The sequence below is a fragment of the Ovis canadensis genome, chromosome 18 (genome assembly GCF_042477335.2).
Source record: "Ovis canadensis isolate MfBH-ARS-UI-01 breed Bighorn chromosome 18, ARS-UI_OviCan_v2, whole genome shotgun sequence".
Taxonomy (NCBI): domain Eukaryota; kingdom Metazoa; phylum Chordata; class Mammalia; order Artiodactyla; family Bovidae; genus Ovis; species Ovis canadensis.
Window position 1 is genome coordinate 55,094,737 of NC_091262.1, and position 18,561 is coordinate 55,113,297.

The window sequence follows — 18,561 nt, forward strand, 5'->3', positions numbered from 1 at the left end:
AACCCCCTGACCCTGCAGCCCCTCACCACACTGGGAAATCATCATTGTCTTAAGGACTGACTGTCACTCCCTTGATCAAGAAGCCACGTTTTTTCTTATTAACCTCACAGTCATCATAGCACAGCTGATCTGGGTTCCCAAAAGACAGTCTGATTAAATCACGTGCACAGTCTCATTACCAACTCTTCAACATTAATTACTGAAAACTAATCCAGGCTTAATCCTTTAAGGCTTTATACTTAAAGACACAAGCCTGGCCTTCCAGTGATGTTCCTGGTTTTTATTGTAGGCTTCACTCAGAATAAAATTTGCTTAGGTAACTTCCTATGATTAAAAAGCTAACGCATTCTAGTTAAGCAAAGATGAAACACAAAAGCAAATTACCTCAGTTTTCTGTTCAGTTCTGTTACTATCCAACTACCTGTACTTGGGAGGCCAAATGCTTTTAAGCCCTGTCATTTAACCTGTTTAATTCTCCTATCTGTAAAATTTTAATCATCATTCTGACAGATGCATAGCTGGTCTGAGTGCTTTTGAGATTCTCATAGATATCTGAGTGATTGACCTTTGCTGTCACTCTGCAGCTCTAAGATCAGAAAAGATCCTAGACTAGACTGTGCTAACCTGGGGAAAGTGAATGCGTTGAAAGACAGTGTGGTGCTCACTCCTGCAGCCCATAGACTAAAACTGGGACTATACAGAGAAGAAGATTCTTACCAAAGAAACGAACATATGAAGTCTTAACCTGATGGTTACCTGGACCATAATTATTTGGACTTCGGGGGAATAATCAATTTTTAAGTTTTAAATTTCTTAAGCAAACTTCTTTTCACCTTTCTTATAACATCCATCCCTGGACATTTCGTATTCCAAATGCTTGTGATGCTAAAATGTGAAGTTCATTTTATGGGATGTTCCCTCACCCCACTCCTGTACTCTTGCCTGGAAAATCCCATGGAAGGAGGAGCCTAGTGGGCTGAAGTCCATGGGGTCGCTAAGAGTCGGACATGACTGAGTGACTTCACTTTCACTTTTCACTTTCATGCATTGGAGAAGGACATGGCAACCCACTCTAGTGTTCTTGCCTGGAGAATCCCAGGGATAGGGGAGCCTGGTGGGCTGCCATCTCTGGGGTCGCACAGAGTCGAACATGACTGAAGCGACTTAGCAGCAGCAGCAGCAGCATGTGCTGTAGTCCACCTTTGGTAGTTATTTAAGAACATTAAACCCTCATTTAAATATCTCTCTCACACACACATATATATCCTTGTGTGTCATTCTTGGCCCCTGGGCAAGGATGACACACGAAATTGTGAAGTATTCCATATTTTGAAAACTAGAAAAATAAGATGTTCGTGTACACTATATTATGCCTCTATATTATGTCTCTATGGCCATATAATACCAGGATGGATGAACTGATCATAAAGATGCAGCTGGGCTTGCTGGTGGGGTAGATGTCACTTGCCATTGCTAAGTGACACTTCCCACAAGTCCCAGGGTAACCCTCATTCAGACTCAATCATATACAATGATGCTCCAGCCCTCTTTGGAAGGTCCAGAGGCTTATACATTGTGTCTGTCACTGAAGAATATTGTTGACATCTCTACTGTGTATCCTGAGAGCACTTCGTTTCATCTGAGTCCTTTAGATAAAAATACCTTGACTCATTTCCTAGAGAGTATCTGCCTCTGGACTCGTCATTAGTCAGAACCTGTTGATACTTGTTGACTGTCGATACCTGTTGACTGTTGATATTTGTCAACATAGTGGTAACATAGGTTCCAATGGGCTTTGGGAAAATGAAAAAGTATTTCATAAACATGGGTGATTATGGCCAGCTGCCTACAAAGCTGAATGTTTTGAGCTCCAATATCTTTTCTATAAAAAATAGATATGATATGGTATTTGCAAGAGGCTCCAATTCAGACTCTACTACCACTTACAGATTTTGTGTCTTAGAAAAGTCACAGGACTGGAATGCAAAGTAGGAAGTCAAGAGATATTTGGAGTAATAGGCAAGTATGGTCTTAGAGTATGAAATGAGCAGGGCAAAGGCTAACAGAGTTTTGCCAAAAGGACACACTGGTCAAAGAAAACACCCTCTTCCAACAACACAAGAGAAGACTCTACACATGGACATCACTAGCTGGTCAATACTGAAATCAGACTGATTATATTCTTTGCAGCTAAAGATGGAGAAGCTCTATACAGTCAGCAAAAACAAGAATGGGAGCTGACTATGGCTCAGATCATGATCTCCTTACTGCAAAATTCAGACTTAAATTCAAGAAAGTAGAGAAAACCACTAGACCATTCAGGTATGACCTAAATCAAATCCCTTACGATTATACAGTGGAAGTGACAAATAGATTCCAGGGATTAGATGTGATAGACAAGAGTGCCTGAAGAACTATGGATGGAGGTTCATAACATTGTATAGGAGACAGTGACCAAAACCATCCCCAAGAAAAAGAAATGCAATGAGGCAAAATGCAAGTGGGCTTTACAAAAAACTGAGAAAATAAGTGAAAGGCAAAGGAGAAAAGGAAAGATATACCCAAATGAATGCTGAATTCCAAAAAATAGCAAGGAGAGATAAGAAAGCTTTCCTAAGTGAACAATGCCAATAAACAGAGGAAAACAATAGAATGGAAAAGACTAGATATCTCTTCAAGAAAATTAGAGATACCAAGGGAACATTTCATGCAAAGATGAGCACAATAAAGGACCGAAATAATATGGACCTAACAGAAACATAAGATATTAAGAACTGGTGGCCAGAATACACAGAAGAACTGTACAAAAAAGGTCTTAATGACCTAGATAACCACGATGGTGTGATCATTCACCTAGAGCCAGCCATCCTAGAGTGTGAAGTCAACTGGGCCTTAGGAAGCAGTACTATGAACAAAGCTAGTGGGGCTGATGGAATTCCAGTTGAGTTATTTCAAATCCTAAAAGATGATGCTGTGAAAGTGCTGCATTCAATATGTCAGCAAATTTGGAAAACTCAGCAGTGGCCACAGGCCTGGAAAAGGTCAGTTTTCATTCAATTCCAAAGAAGGGCAATAGCAAAGAATGTTCAAACTACCATACAACTGTGCTCTTTTCACATGCTACCAAGGTAATGCTCAAAATACTTCAAACTAGGCTTCAACAGTATGTGAACCAAGAACTTCCAGATACATGCTGGGTTTAGAAAGGCAGAAGAACCAGAGATCAAATTGCCAACATCTCTCGGATCATAGAAAAAGCCAGGAAACTTCAGACAAATGTCTACTTCTGCTTCATTGACTACACTAAAGCCTTTGACTGTCTGAAAGTGAAGTGAAAGTGTAAGTCACTCAGTTGTATCCAACTCTTTGTGACCCCATGGACTATATAATCCATGGAATTCTCCAGGCCAGAATACTGGAGTGGGTAGCCTTTCCCTTCTCCAAAGGATTTTCCCAACCCAGGGATCGAACCCAGGTCTTCCACATTGCAGGCGGATTCTTTACCAGCTGAGCTACAAGGGAAGCCCAAGAATACTGGAATGTGTAGTCTATCCCTTCTCCAGGGGATCTTCCTGACCCACGAATCGAACCGGGGTCTCATTCATTGCAGTTGGATTCTTTACCAACTGAGCTATGAGGGAAGCTGTGTGGATCACAGCAAATTGTGGAAAATTCTTAGATAGATGGGAATACCAGATCACCTTACCTACCTTCTGAGAAACCTGTATGCAGGTCAAGAAGCAAGAGTTAGAACCAGACATGGAAAAACGGACTGGTTCTAAATTGGGAAAGGAGTACGTCAAGGCTGTATATTGTCACCCTGCTTATTTAACTTATACGCAGAGTACATCATGCAAAACGCCAGGCTGGATGACTCACAAGCTGGAATCAAGATAGCTGGGAGAAATATCAATAACTCCACATATGCAGATGACACCACTCTAAAGGCAGAAAGCAAAGAGGAACTAAAGAGTTTCCTGATGAAGGTGAAAGAGGAGAGTGAAAAAGCTGGCTAAAACTCAACATTCAAAAAACTAAGTCATGGCATCTGATCCCATCACTTCAGGGCAAATAGATGGGGAAAAAATGGAAACAGTGACAGACTTTCTTTCCTTGGGCTCCAAAATCGCTGTGGACGATGACTACAGTCATGAAATTAAAAGACACTTGTTCCTTGGAAGAAAAGCTATGACAAACCTAGACAGTGTATTAAAAAGCAGAGATATCATTTTGCCGACAAAGGTCCACATAGTCAAAGCTATGATTTTTCCAGTAGTCCTGTACAGATGTGACAGTTGGACCAAAAGAAGGCTGATCACTGAAGAATTGATGTTTTCAAACTGTGGTGCTAGAGAAGACTCTTGAGAGTCCCTTGGAGAGCAATGAGATCAAACCAGTCAATTCTAAAGGAAACCAACCCTGAAGCTGAAGCTCCAATACTGTGGCCACCTGATATGAAGAGCTGAACCACTGGAAAAGACCCTGATGCTGGGAAAGATTGAGGGCAGGATGAGAAGTGGGCAGCAGAGGATGAGATGTTTGGATGGCTCACCATCTCAAAGGACATGAATTTGAGCAAACTTCAGGAGATGTGACTGACAGGGAAGCCTGGTACGCTGCAGTTCATGGGGTCACAAAAAGTCAGACACGACTGAGCAACTGAACAACAATAACACATTCTCCCAGAACCTATCTTCACCTGAAAAGTGGAAATTCAATAACAGCAGTACCTATTTCAAAAGACTGCTGTGAGGGCAGATGTTAATATGGGGAGTATTCCTACTGCTGTTATCAGCACAGTGAAGGTGCTAATATTTGAATCTGAAATCAGAAATCCAAAAGTTTGAAAGAAATAATTGAATTTAACAGCTCTGTACTTAACAGAATATTTTTTTGATGAAAATAACAGAAAACTGAACTCGAACTGGTTAAATGCTCATGGGGATTCACTGGTACATGTAACTGAAAGGTCCATAGGAAACGCCAGCATCAGGCATTGTTTACGTAAGGTCTAGCTCGACTTCTCTGCAGTTCTCCTGGTTCTGCTCACCTCTACGGGAGGCCTCTCCCGCAGGCTGGCTCCCCCCCACTGCTGTACTAAGCCTACTAGCAGCTACCAAGGCAACATACTTTCTCCTTCACATCCAGGGAAGAGAGAAAGTGACTTCTCACAATGAACGAGAGTCCTCAGCTTTGGAGGCCCTTGAACTAGCCGTTGTGACCAGGTCAATGCCATGTCCTGTTGTGCAGGAGCGGGCAGGCTGAGTGGAGAGGTGTCACATAGTGGGGAAAGATGTCATGAATGTCACAAAGACAACCAGGATGTCCACTACATTAACACAATACATGCTTAGTGGATGACAATGTATTCCAAGGAGTTTTGTTTTTAAGGAAAAAAAAAAGTACCTATGAAGAAATATTGGATTCTGAGGTTTCTAGGATCCTAATACAGAGAAGGCAATGGCACCCCACTCCAGTACTCTTGCCTGGAAAATCCCATGGACGGAGGAGCCTGGTAGGCTGCAGTCCATGGGGTCGCACAGAGTTGGACATGACTGAAGCAACTTAGCAGCAGGATCCTAATAAGCCCAGGGCTTCCCTTGTGGCTCAGATGGTAAAGAATCTGCCCACAATGTGGGAGACCCAGGTTCAATTCCTGAGTCGGGAAGATCCCCTGGAGAAGGGAATGGGTACCTATTCCAGTATTCTTGCCTGGAGAATTCCATACACAGAGGAGCCTGGCAGGCTACACAGTTCACGGGGTCACAAATGGCAGGGAATACCAATAGATAAGGACTTCCCTGGGGGTCTAATGGTTAAGACTTGGCCTTCCAATGCAGGGGGTATAGGTTCCACCCCTGGTCAGGGAGCTAAGACCTCACATGTCTCATGGCCAAAACATAAAACAGAAGCAATACTGTAGCAAATTCAACAAAAACTTTTGGGGCTTCCATGGTGGCTGAGACAGTAAAGAATCCTCCTGTCAATGCAGATGACATGGATTCAATCCCTGACTCAGGGATCTCCCCGGAGATCCCTAGGTTTCCCCTGGTGGGCTACAGTCCCTACAGTCACAAAGAGGAGGACATGACTGAGTGACTAACACTTTCACTTTTCAGGAGCAGGCAAGGAGCTGGCCGGGACTCTGATCTGCCCAACAGAAATACCAGACTGTAACCCTCCAATTCCTACAAATCTGAAATCAAATGGAGAAACTGAAGGATAAAACTTTCCCAGAACTGGGAAGTGGTTTTTAACAATGAAAGCTCCTCTCCTCGCTTTTCCACAGGAAATCCATGGACACTCAGTCAACACCACTGGAAAGGCAGAAGCACTGACAAAAACGTGGTCTCTACTTAGAAAGAAAGTATGGAGAAGGCAATGGCACCCCACTCCAGTACTCTTGCCTGGAAAATCCCACGGATGGAGGAGCGTGGTAGGCTGCAGTCCACGCGGTCTTGAAGAGTCAGACACGACTGAGCAACTTCACTTTCACTTTTCACTGTCATGCATTGGAGAAGGAAATGGCAACCCACTCCAGTGTTCTTGCCTGGAGAATCCCAGGGACGGGGGAGGCTGGTGGGCTGCCATCTCTGGGGTCGCACAGAGTCAGACACAACTGAAGCGACTTAGCAGCGGATGCAAACTATTACATTTAGAATGGATAAACAAGGTCCTATTGTAACAGCACAGGGAACTATATTCAATCTCCTGGGACAAACCATAATGGAAAAGAACACAAAAAAGAATGTAGATATGTGTACAGTTGAGTCACTTTGTTGTAATACAGAAATTAGCACAAAATTGTAAATCAACTATACTTCAATAAAAAAACAGAAAATTAAAAAAAAAAGAAAGAAAGAAAGTAAAAGTCCCAGAACCAACCTCTTAAGGTGATATCCTTTTGCCTAAATAATGCATTTGCCTGGGCCTGAAGGGCTCATTTGATTGTAAGATACTGAGATCCACTCAAGATATGTAAGTCAAAAAAAGGAATTTATTGGATGAAAACCAAGTATTTCGCAGCCAGCAATTAAAGCGGGCCTCAAAAGGGACTGGATTCACTTGACCAGGAAGTGAATGTTGACTAGCTTTAGTCTCCGCTCTGTCACAATCAGCTTTCCTGGGTCAGCTTGTTCATGGGTCAGCCTTGGTTTTATGTAGTCCTTATTCAAGAGCTGCTTCTACATTTAGGGTCAGGTATCTGATGCTGGGAGGGATTGGGAGCAGGAGGAAAAGAGATAGCTGGATGGCATCACCAACTCGATGGACGTTAGTTTGAGTGAACTCCAGGAGATGGTGATGGACAGGGAGGCCTGGTGTGCTGCGATTCATGGGGTCGCAAAGAGTCGGACACAACTGAGCGACTGAACTAAACTGATCTGTCTTTGGCGTAAGAGTGATGGTTGGGGAGGGCATGATCACCAGGTTAGTTCTGCTGCACACTTGGGAGGAGCTATGTCAGCAGACTCTGAGAAGGGGATGAGCAGAAGAGTTAGAGTAACCAACACATGTTAGAAGTGTCAGTCCTTTCCTTTCTATTACAGTACAGTCAGCATCACATGATTTCATAAAACCATCAGAGAAATCAAAACCAGTAAAGGAACATGGACTAAGTCTAGATAATTAACCTCTCAGCAGAGATTTCTGATGGGCAGATCAGAGTCTCTGCCATTCTACATTCTTATGTATCCTGTATACCGCACAATTTCTTAGTTCTGCATTTTTCTTACCTGCCATGTACAGACACTCATGCTTGTCCTTGTATCTCACAGGACTGGAGAAAGGATAAAGTAATAATTGATCTGAAAGTACTTTAAATCATTAAAATGATGTTATTTACACTCTGCACACTATCATGCATCTCTTCTGAATTCTAACTGAAACCCCACTGTTTCCATGAGCTCAAGGATTGTTCATCAAAATAACCATTTGGGGTTAGTTCTCCTGGGTGGATCTTATATCTACCATGTAGCTGTGCAGAAGAGCGTTCTACAAGTTATATAGCACATATATAGCTATGTGCACAGCAGACATGAAAGAGAAGCACTACAAAGGTTATGAGAGTTGGACCACAGAGAAGGCTGAGCGCTGAAGAACTGATGCTCTTGAACCCTGATGCTGGGAAAGATTGAAGGCAGGAGGAGAAGCGGATGAAAGAGGACAAGATGACTGGACGGCATCACTGACTCGATGGACGTGAATTTGAGCAAACTTTGGGAGATGGTGAAGGACAGCGAAGCCTCCCTGAAGGACAGGGAGCCAACAGAAGCTCAGATGGTAAAGAATCTGCCTGAAATGCAAGAGACCCAGGTTCGATCCCTGGGTTGAGAGAAGGAGATGGCAATCTCCTTCAGTATTCTTGCCTGGAGAATTCCACAGACAGAGGAGCCTGGCGGGTCCATAGGGCTGCAGAGTCGGACACAGTTGAGTGACTAACACACTTATCAGTAACTGGTTATCCGGTCTCAGGTATCTCAGTCGGCTTCTCCTGGCCTGCTTCCTAATTTGTAAAATGAGGAAATTTTTAGGTACTAAAATGTAGGTAGTAGGTATTCTCTAATGCATCAGTTCCATCACTCTGTGTTCCAGACAGGGCTCGAGTCTTAAAGAGCTACTGTACCTAGAAAAAGTTACTTCTCAAAGGGGAGGTGAAAGAAAGCACAGTATTTCTCACATGTTTATTTTCTGAGTACATTTAAAGTCTAAATCTTATTTAATGTCTGAGGCAACATGTTTTCATGTCTGAGGAGATCGTGTCCATCTTCTTCATCCCCATCACGAGGGAAGCAAAAGTGGAAACAGCAAAACAAATTTTTAAAATTTTAAATTAAAAAAGAAAAACAGCTCTACTACCAAAACGACTGAAAAAACGAAGTCCATGAAAAAAACACAAGCAAACGCCAAACAGCAAAATTCCAGTCTGTCAAATACAGTTATGTGTGATTAACACTTCACAGTTGAATTATTTAAACTCAGCAACTAGCAGGCCCAAGCAAACAAACATCATCCAGTACAGAAATCATCATCCCAATTATGCCACAATCCAAAACAAATCTCTGAACAAAGGGAAAAACTTGTTGCTTCAAAAGAACAAACAGGAACAGATCAGAAATTTCTTTAGCCTTTGTAGGAATAAGTTAGGCTAACAAATGTCCCTTTCATCTTAAACAGGGCTTCACTGGTGGTTCAGCAGTAAAGAATCTGCCTGCAATGCAGGAGCTACAGGAGACACAGGTTCAATCCCTGGGTCAGGAAGATCCCCTGGAGGAGGGCATGGCAACCCACTCCTGTTTAGAGAATCCCATGGAGAGGAGCCTGGTGGGCTACAGTCCACGGGGTCACAAAGAGTCAGACACGACTGAAGCGACTTAGCACGCATGAAATTCTAAGCAACTTCTGCCAAGGGATTCAAATTTCCTAGAATAATCTAAAGTAGCCCTTCCCAATCCATTCCCAAGCCCTAATAACCTAAGGCATCCATTGTATTCAAAGAACTGACTTCTCTCCTTTGCATCTAGACAGGAACTTCCTATGTACCATCCATGACGGAACTGAGAAAATAGTCAAATCATATCTTAAAACTCCAATTCAGAAAGGCTGACTTAACAAACTTAATACTCAGCACTCTCTGCACTTCATCTCTTTACAGTCATTTGCAGTTCTTACAAGCCACAGAAATATGCAATGCTAACATAAATTGAGTAGACATCTGCTTCTATCAATTTATTAAAGACTTATTGATCTCCTTTAAACTAAATATTACATATAGCTTTATTTGCCATGCAGTTTTTGCTGGGTTTTTGTTTGTTCACAACTTATTCAAAACTTCCATAGTGGCTGAGATAATGACAGCACCAGTCAAAAAAAAATAATAAGTTGTATATTTTAAGTATTTAGAAACTGCTTTCAGGTACTGTGAGATATACCAAATTAGTAATTCAAATAGTATCACTGAGAATTGAGTTTTTAAATTGAAATATAGTTGATTTACAGTATTATATTAGTTTCAGGTGTTCAGCATAGTGATTCAGTACGGTTACAGATAACACTCCATTAAAAGTTATTACAAGATAATGGCTATAATTCCCTGTGCTATACCATATATCCTTGTTGTTTATCTATTGATACATAGTAGTTTTGATAGCTAAAATAAAAAACACAATAGAAAGAATGGAGAGCAGACTGATACAGAACACTTAAGTGATCTAGAAGATAGAATAATGAAACCCCTCAATCACAACAGCAAATTTTTTTTAAATGAGCAATCTAAGAGATCTCTGGAATAACACTAGGCATTTCAATATTCACATTATAGAGGTTCTAGAAGGAGGAGGAAGAAACGGATTGAAATTGTATTTTAAAAAATTATGACTGAAAATCCCCTTCATGGATTACACCTTGTTGTGGTGAAGGGGCTTGCTAACTCAGTGAAGCCCAAACAGACCCACACCCAGACATATCATAATTAAAATGGCATAAGTTGATAAAGAGAGATTTCTAAAGGCAGCAGAAGTAAAACAAAGAGTCTTATATAAGGGAATCCCCATAAGGCTATCAAATGATTTCTTGGGAGAACTGAGATTTTTAAGTATATTTGAAAAAAGGAGGTAAAAATTCACAAGTTTAAGTAAACACTCTATAGTTCTGAGTTGGAATTAGAAGTACCCACATGAACCCATGATGTAGTTAAGAGAAAAAAAAAAATTATCTCTATCTTTGTCCACTAAAAAAGGCCTGTAAACAAAGACCAACTCAGTATCAATGGGCATGTTTAGTACCTACATTACAATCTCTAAATACCATTTCCCATTAAAATGAATCAGAGTTCCTTGGTGAACTAGCTAATTCTATAAGCTGGGCAGGAAATTTTCATGATGAGCCAGAAACATCTTGTTATACAAAAGAGGAGGAAGCTGTTATCAAAGACTACTAGAATCAATGTCAAAAGGACTCAGGAGTAAACCAGAAAAGGTTTCACAGATCACAAATGGGCCGATTTGAAGATGAACTAGGACAACTACACAAAGACTGAAACACATCAAATATGCAAACATTCATGAGTTCTTAACAACACTTTAAAAAGGCAAGAATAAACAAACGGTCACTTTTGGAAAGTGAATGAAAACCAACTTTTGTTGCTGTTGTTCTTTTTAATTTATTACGGTGAAATACACATAACATGAAATGTACCACTTAAACATTTTAAAATGTACAGATCAGTGGCATTAAGTACATCACACTGTTGAACAACCATCAGCACCATCCATCTCCAGAACTTCCTCACCTTCCCAAATTGAAACTCTAACTCCCCATTCCTTCTTCCCTCAGTCTCTGTCAATCCCATTATTTTGAACTGGAAAATAAAGGTTAAAAATGAAGCATTTATCCTGCTTTCCCCATAAGATCTGCATCTCAGGGTTAAAAAGAAAAAAAAAAAGAGGTTACTGTTTTTTAGAAGTACTCCAGATAATAAATAAAGAAGAAATGTTAAAATTAAGTGTCACCAGGACTCCCCTGGTGGTCCAATATTTGGGAGTTCACTTGCCAGTGCAGGGGATACAGGTCTAATCCCTGGTCAGGGAAGACCTTACATGTTGCAGAGCAACGAAAGCCACACATTGCAGCTACTGAGCCTATGCTCCGCAACGAGAGAAGCCTCCGCAACAAGAAGCCCACACACCGCAGCAGAGAATGACCCTGCTCGCTGCAAGCAGAGGAAGCCCAGTGCAGCAATGAAGACACAGCGCGGCGGAAAATAATAAAACATTGATTCAAAAACAAAGTTCTTAAAAAAAAGTATCATTTTGTAAGCTCCAATCAATTAATAAATTAAGACAATGGCTACCTAATGGCTGATGACATCACAAAAGAAAACATTTTACTTCTGACACTTTCAAGTACAAACTGTGGGGCTTTCCTCATGGTCTAGTGGCTAAGACTCCATGCTCCCAATGCAGGAGGCCTGAGTTCGATCCCTGGTCAAAGAACTAGATCCCACATGCTGTAACTAAGCATTCACACGCCATTGCCACAACTAAAAGATTCCCCATGCAGCAACTAAGACCCACTGTAGGCAAATAAACAAATGAAAACAACTAAATACATTTTAAAAATAAAGTACAAAGTGCCTGTCCTAGAGAATCTAAATGATACTCTTGCCCACATGTGCCCACTGTTTATTAACTATAATCATTGAAGTCCTAAAAGATTTTATTTTTTAAAGAGTTCTATGGGTAGATAAGTTTGGCAATCATTGATTTATATAAATTTAATCTGATTCTCTTGGTGTAAAGTACAAACTGAAACTGCCATGGATAAGTATCACACAAACATGTACCACAAGAACAGCAAAATGACCTGACCAGATCAAGACTAGAGCTAATAATTCCTAAATGTATAAGAAATGAAGGAACACCAGAACATGCTTAATGACACCATGGAGGTACAATCGGCAAAATACAAACCGCGAGGAAAGCTAGGGAAAATGATCTGATTTTTCAATAAAAAGCAAACAGATAACCAAAGAAAATTTTAAAAGATAGAAAACCTAAGTATCAGAAGAGACTCAGTATCAAACAATTATAACGTATAAATCTTATTTTGACCTTCATTCAGCAAATGATCCACATAAATATAAAACTTGTAAGAAAACTGAAGTAATATAACCCTAAGTGGTTATATTAAAGAATTAATTATTTTTAGGTAATGATTAAATACTAATATTATATTTTAAAAGTCCTTAGAGAAGTATCTTTAGAGATTCAAGATTCAGATGTCTTAGATTTTTTTCAAAATAATCAGGGGTAAGGGCATAAAAGAAACAAAAAAGGGTCATAAATTGATCATTGTTAAAACTGGGCAATAGAAAAAAGAATTTACTGTAACGTTTTATCCACTTTTTGCATATGTTTGGAAGTTTTTGTAACTTTTTTTTTTTTTAAGGAAGAAAACTAAAACCCCAAATGCAATTCTTGGGTCTGATGCATAATTCAGATTAGCGTTAGTCAAGTAACAGCTTTTATTACAATTAAGGAACTATTGATCTTCAATAACTCAACTAAAAACAATTGAAATTCATGCTTTTCTTCTGCTATCCATGAAAATGATTTTCAGGACCAATTAAATTTCAAACAACTGTGACTTTTCAGGGTGATATAAAGCTCAGTAAATCTTACTGCCATATTTGTCACGCTTGGCATAGTACTCCTATTAAAGATGTTCTTATAGTGCAATGTTGGTTAAACAATTTAAATAATTTCAATTTTAAAATTTCTAAAGATATTGGACAAACCTTCACTCAAGCTTTCTTCTTTCAAAGGTTGAAAGTGAAAAAAGTGTTAGTTGCTCAGCTGTGCCCAACTCTTTGTGACCCCATGGACTGTAGCCCACCAGGCTTCTCTGTCTATGGGATTCTCTAGGCAAGAATACTGGAGTGGGTTGCCATGCCCTCCTCCAGGGGATTTTCCAGACTCAGATATCCATCCTGTATCTCTATGTCTCCTACATTGGCAGGCAAGTTCTTTACCAATAACACCACTTGGTAAGCCCTTAATAAGACGTAACATGAATGTGTTAGTTGCTCAGTTATGTCCAACTCTGTGATGCCATGGAGTGTAGCCTGCCAGGCTCCTCTGTCCATGGAATTCTCTAGGCAAGAATACTGGACCGGGTTGCCATTTCCTTCTCCATGGGATCTCAACCTGGGAATCAAGCCCCAGTCTCCTGTATTGCAGGGGGATGCTTTAACGACCAAATGAAAATGTTTCTGCCTTCTTTAAAATTGTTGTTGAAGACAACACCCTTTACATTTCCTGGAGCTCTTTATGCTGCTGCTGCTAAGTCGCTTTATTCGTGTCTGACTCTCTGCGACCCCATAGATGGCAGCCCACCAGGCTCCTCTGTCCCTGGGATTCTCCAGGCAAGAATACTGGAGTGGGTTGCCATTTCCTTCTCCAATGCATGCATGCATGCCAAGTCGCTTCAGTCGTGTCCGACTCTGTAAGACCCTATGGACAGCAGCCCACCAGGCTCCTCCATCCACAGGACCCTCCAGGCAAGAATACTGGAGTGGGTTGCCATTTCCTTCTCCAAGGGAGCTCTTCACACATGTTACAAATCAAAAGTTTTTTTATAACTCATTTTCAGAAAAAGTTTTTCTTTTAAGGTGGTATAAATCTTTTTAATCATTCAATAAATAGTATAATGAATTTCCTGCCTTTTTTTGTTGTTGTTGTTCTAGCCTTCCAGGAAACTCAAAGATAAATTTAGTTACTACTCTGTTTTTTAAGTGTCCCCTGCTTCCATTTTACATGATTTATAAATGTTTATATGAGTCATTATAAAAATGACTCAGAATTAGTAAAAACATGTCATTGATGCACACATCTCCAAAACAGGCCTGCATCTTATAGTTTTCCCAGAAGCATGTTCTTTTTATTCAAAATTACACCAATAATGATATCTTATGTGAAATGTGAAAATGTCTTCAACAACTCTAAATGTAGTAGGAAAATACTACTGTAGAAGAACATTAAAACTGGAAAAACTAGGGATGGAGTTAAGCCTTATTAAATACTTCAGCTTATCTATCATATTTCAAAGAGCTATTTCTCACCTCTTACCTTTAAAAAATTAATATGTGTTGAAGGAATTGGCCTTTGCTATATATAGTTATTTGAAAACATTTTATATCCAGCTTATACTCTTTGTTCCAACAGAAAACGTTATGCAAGCTTCACATTTCAACATTAATATAAAATTTCCCAGAATCATGAGTATAAACATTTTCTTTCAGATCCTAATTATTCAACAAAGCCTACTGGATCAATGACTTCAAATAACCACTACTGTCACTGTCATTTGACTACCATACCATTAATCAACCACATCTCCTGGGGAGGAGGAGAATAAACAGTCCCACAATATGTATATTATAAAAATCATTTCTAGAGCAGACCTCTGGAGCAAAGTTTGGGATCAGCACTAATGCCCATCTACCTTACAAGCTAACTGAATCTCATCAGGATTTTTCTTCATAAGAATGTATTTTAGAAATTATTATTTGAGCTGAATGTTAATAATATGAGCAGAATCTTTTGTGTTGTATTTGAAATGCATAATAATATTTTCAAATTATCCTGTTACGCTAACCTATGAATATTGTGTTTCTCTTGAGGATGTACTAATTTTATAGCAGATTTCAAGGGCCATACGTTCCTGGAAGATATTACCAGGCACTTCTCCCTGATGGATTTATTTCATCTTTTTCCGTATTCTTAGAGCCCTTGTCATTTCCCTCATTTCTTAGCATTTATTCAAACCTTTCCATGTGGCTTTACTTGGTTATTGTGAGGGAAAAGACAATATAATCTGATGGTTAAGGACAAGGGCTTTAGAAACCCAGATGGGTTCTGCTTTCTACCTGTGTGACTTGGTACATGGCTTCTAATAAACCTGGGCATTAGTATCTTCATTTATGAAATTAGGATGATACCCACCTTGCAGGCATGTTACAAAGATTCTACAGTAATATGTATGAAGAGCTTGATACACTGTCAGGATGACAATTATTTCAGCATTTTGGTTACACTCTTGCTGAGAACCAAATATGCAACTTTCTGGCCCAAACTGTGCTGTAAAAAAGAAGGATAAGGCATCAGCAGAAAATTCCCAGGACTGGAAGTTATGGACCGTCTTCTACCCTGGTGACTGAGCATCTAGTCAGGGCTACAAAGCACCATGCAAGTAGTTGGGGACATAGAGGAGCATAAGGAATGGTCACTGCCTTTAAGGAGCTTACAGCCTTTTAGACATAAAATGCCACAAATTAAAAAGAAAGCAGGATAGAAATAAAACAGGGAGAAGAGACAAATCTCCCTTGCAGGAAAATTCCCAATAATTGATGTAGCTACTCGGCCCTCAAGGAGGCTGATAACTCCTTACCACTTAAGGATACACATCCTCCCAAAGAGGACAATATGGAAAGGGGGAACAAAAGAGTAGCTTGACCATAGAGAAACCTGACAAATACTGCCTCAGCCAGATGACCAAGGTCAACATCAACAGTGATAAGTCACGCTGATACTATGTAACCTTGATATGATGTGATATATTACGTTACCCCTGTGGTCCTCCTTTCTGAAACACATTACCCCAGTCTAATGGTGAGAAACACATCAGACAAATCCCAACTGAGGAACACTGTACAAAATACCTGACCAGTACTTTTCAAAGATGTCGAGGTCATCGAGGTCATCAAAATAAAGAACACTGAGAAAGTGTCACAGCGCAGAGCAGTCTAAGAAGACAAGCTGACTAAATGCAAGGTGGTATCCTGGATAGGATCCTGGAAGAGAAAAAGGACATTAGATAATAACTAAGGAAATCTGTGTAAAACAGCAATTTCAATTAATGTTAATGCATTAGCATTGGTTCACGGATTGTGACAGCTGTACCATACTGATGTTAGATGTTAATAACAGGAGAAACTGAGGGTGTGGCATATAGGAACTCTACTATCTTATCAATTTTTCTATAAACCTAAAGCTGTTCAAAAGCCTAAATGTATAGGGTGTTGGTCAGGACTGACTGATATCCCTTCTAAAAATGAAAACAAAATACCAACAAGAAGAACATAAAAACTTCAGGGTAAGAGCAGATTCATACTTAGGTAAAAACAAAACAGAGCAGACCTATAACCTAGAGGTTATCTATGTAGACAATGAGCCAGATCCACTTGGAGATCCATCTGATGCTCATCTTCAGCAGCATCCTAAAGCCTGAAGATGCCACCTAGGACATCAGTTTCTGAGGCAGCCCACTCCCTTCTCAATGCCAATCCATTCTGTGATCAGACAGCATATGCAGGAAAAACTGCTTTTGAAAATGAGTTTTCAACCTTTCTGTTAAGGGTTGTTTTCAAACAACCATAAGGCCAGAAGATGCTTTCATGTTTTATTAGGGAAACACAGCAGGCACATTTAAGGTGGAATTGTAATGAGATCCAACCAGTCTATCCTAAAGGAAATCAGTCCTGAATATTCATTGGAAGGACTGATGCTGAAGCTAAAACTCCAATACTTTGGCCACCTGATGCAAAGAGCTGACTCATTGGAAAAGACCCTGATACTGGGAAGGACTGAAGGGAGGAGGAGAAGGGGACGACAGAGGATGAGATGGTCGGATGGCATCACTGACTCAATGAACATGAGTTTGAGTAAACTGTGGGAGTTGGTGATGGACAGGGAGGCCTGGCGTGCTGAGGTCACAAAGAGTCAAACATGACTGAGCAACTGAACTCAACTGTAATGAAAAGATAATGAAAGAAGAATGAAAAATTAGAACTAGTAACTTAACCTCTAACATTGACCTAAGTATTATGCGCTCTGAGCAGTACATTAGAATCACCTGGAGAACTTTAAAAACTCCTCAGGCCCTGGCCCTGGCTCAAATCAATTAGACTCTCTGGGGTGGGGCCCAAGCTTTAGTACTTTTTAAAGCTCCCCAGGTGATTGCATTGTGCAGCCCAGTTAGGAATCCTCTGCTCTACAGGGAGTTAGTCTAAACTTTGAAAATCAAATACTCTTAAAAAGCTGGATTAAACCAGCCATCCTGGGAGTACAAAACCCTGAGATATTACTCAGTTGAATATAAAACTATAATTTTAACAATTTGTCTTTTTCAGTCAAAAGTACACAGATTTGACTTTCCCTCTTCAGATATTTCCACAGCAGAAACAATTACCTCTTAAGTTCAGATCTTTTTCTTCCCCCTCAGTATACTTAAGGTAAGCATGAGGTACAAACTAACTGAGAATAAGAAATCTCATCTCCATTCCCCCACCCTCTGTGGTTGGCCTTTCAAAATAGAAAAATAAAGACTTCTCTTAAATGTTTCAAAACAAAATAATTAAGATGTATCTCTGGGTAAATAACCCATGAAACCCAATGAGGTATTTCCTTTATTTTTTAGTAGTCACAGACTCAGGATCAGTCATGAAAATAGTTGCATAGTTCTGACTCTGCCAAATGGCTCAGTGACATTACATCAGAGGAGGGCTGTGCCCTGTAGGAGTTCTGAATAGCATGCACCTTTCAGCCACATGTGTACTGCCTGCTGAGCTGTGGAGTGGTAGCCTTTTTCCAAGATGTGAACTCTTCCTAAATAGATAAAACAGCATTATGACAATTTGCCCAGCCTAATTGGAGGAGGTTATCCAAACCTGACTGAGGATCCTCAACAAACAAGATAAAGACAGCTTTAACTGTCCTGAAGGCTTAAAATTCCTCCCAAAGTATCAGTGGCAGTGGCTAGAAGCTGGGTTTCTAAGAAAAGGGTAGCTCTTTCTACCATGAGAGGGATTAAATCTTTAAGGCAGCCTCTTTTTCTCCAAAAGGCATTTCCATAGTAAAGGGGAATGAAATTAACCCTCCCTCACCCCTCACCTGGTTCAATACTGGCTCATTTCAGATGGAAAGGACCACTGTAAAACCACTACAGCACTTGGCTTCCAGGTGGTGATGGTATGTTTGTTTCCCAGGAATAGGAATACTATTCAGC

At 40.2% G+C, this 18,561-nt stretch overlaps 1 pseudogene; it reads right to left on the bottom strand.

Moving 5' to 3' along the window:
* The window catches only part of LOC138423401 (small ribosomal subunit protein eS25-like), a 51,467-nt pseudogene extending 35,218 nt beyond the window's left edge, over positions 1-16,249 (bottom strand).
* Positions 16,250-18,561: the final 2,312 nt, after the last annotated feature.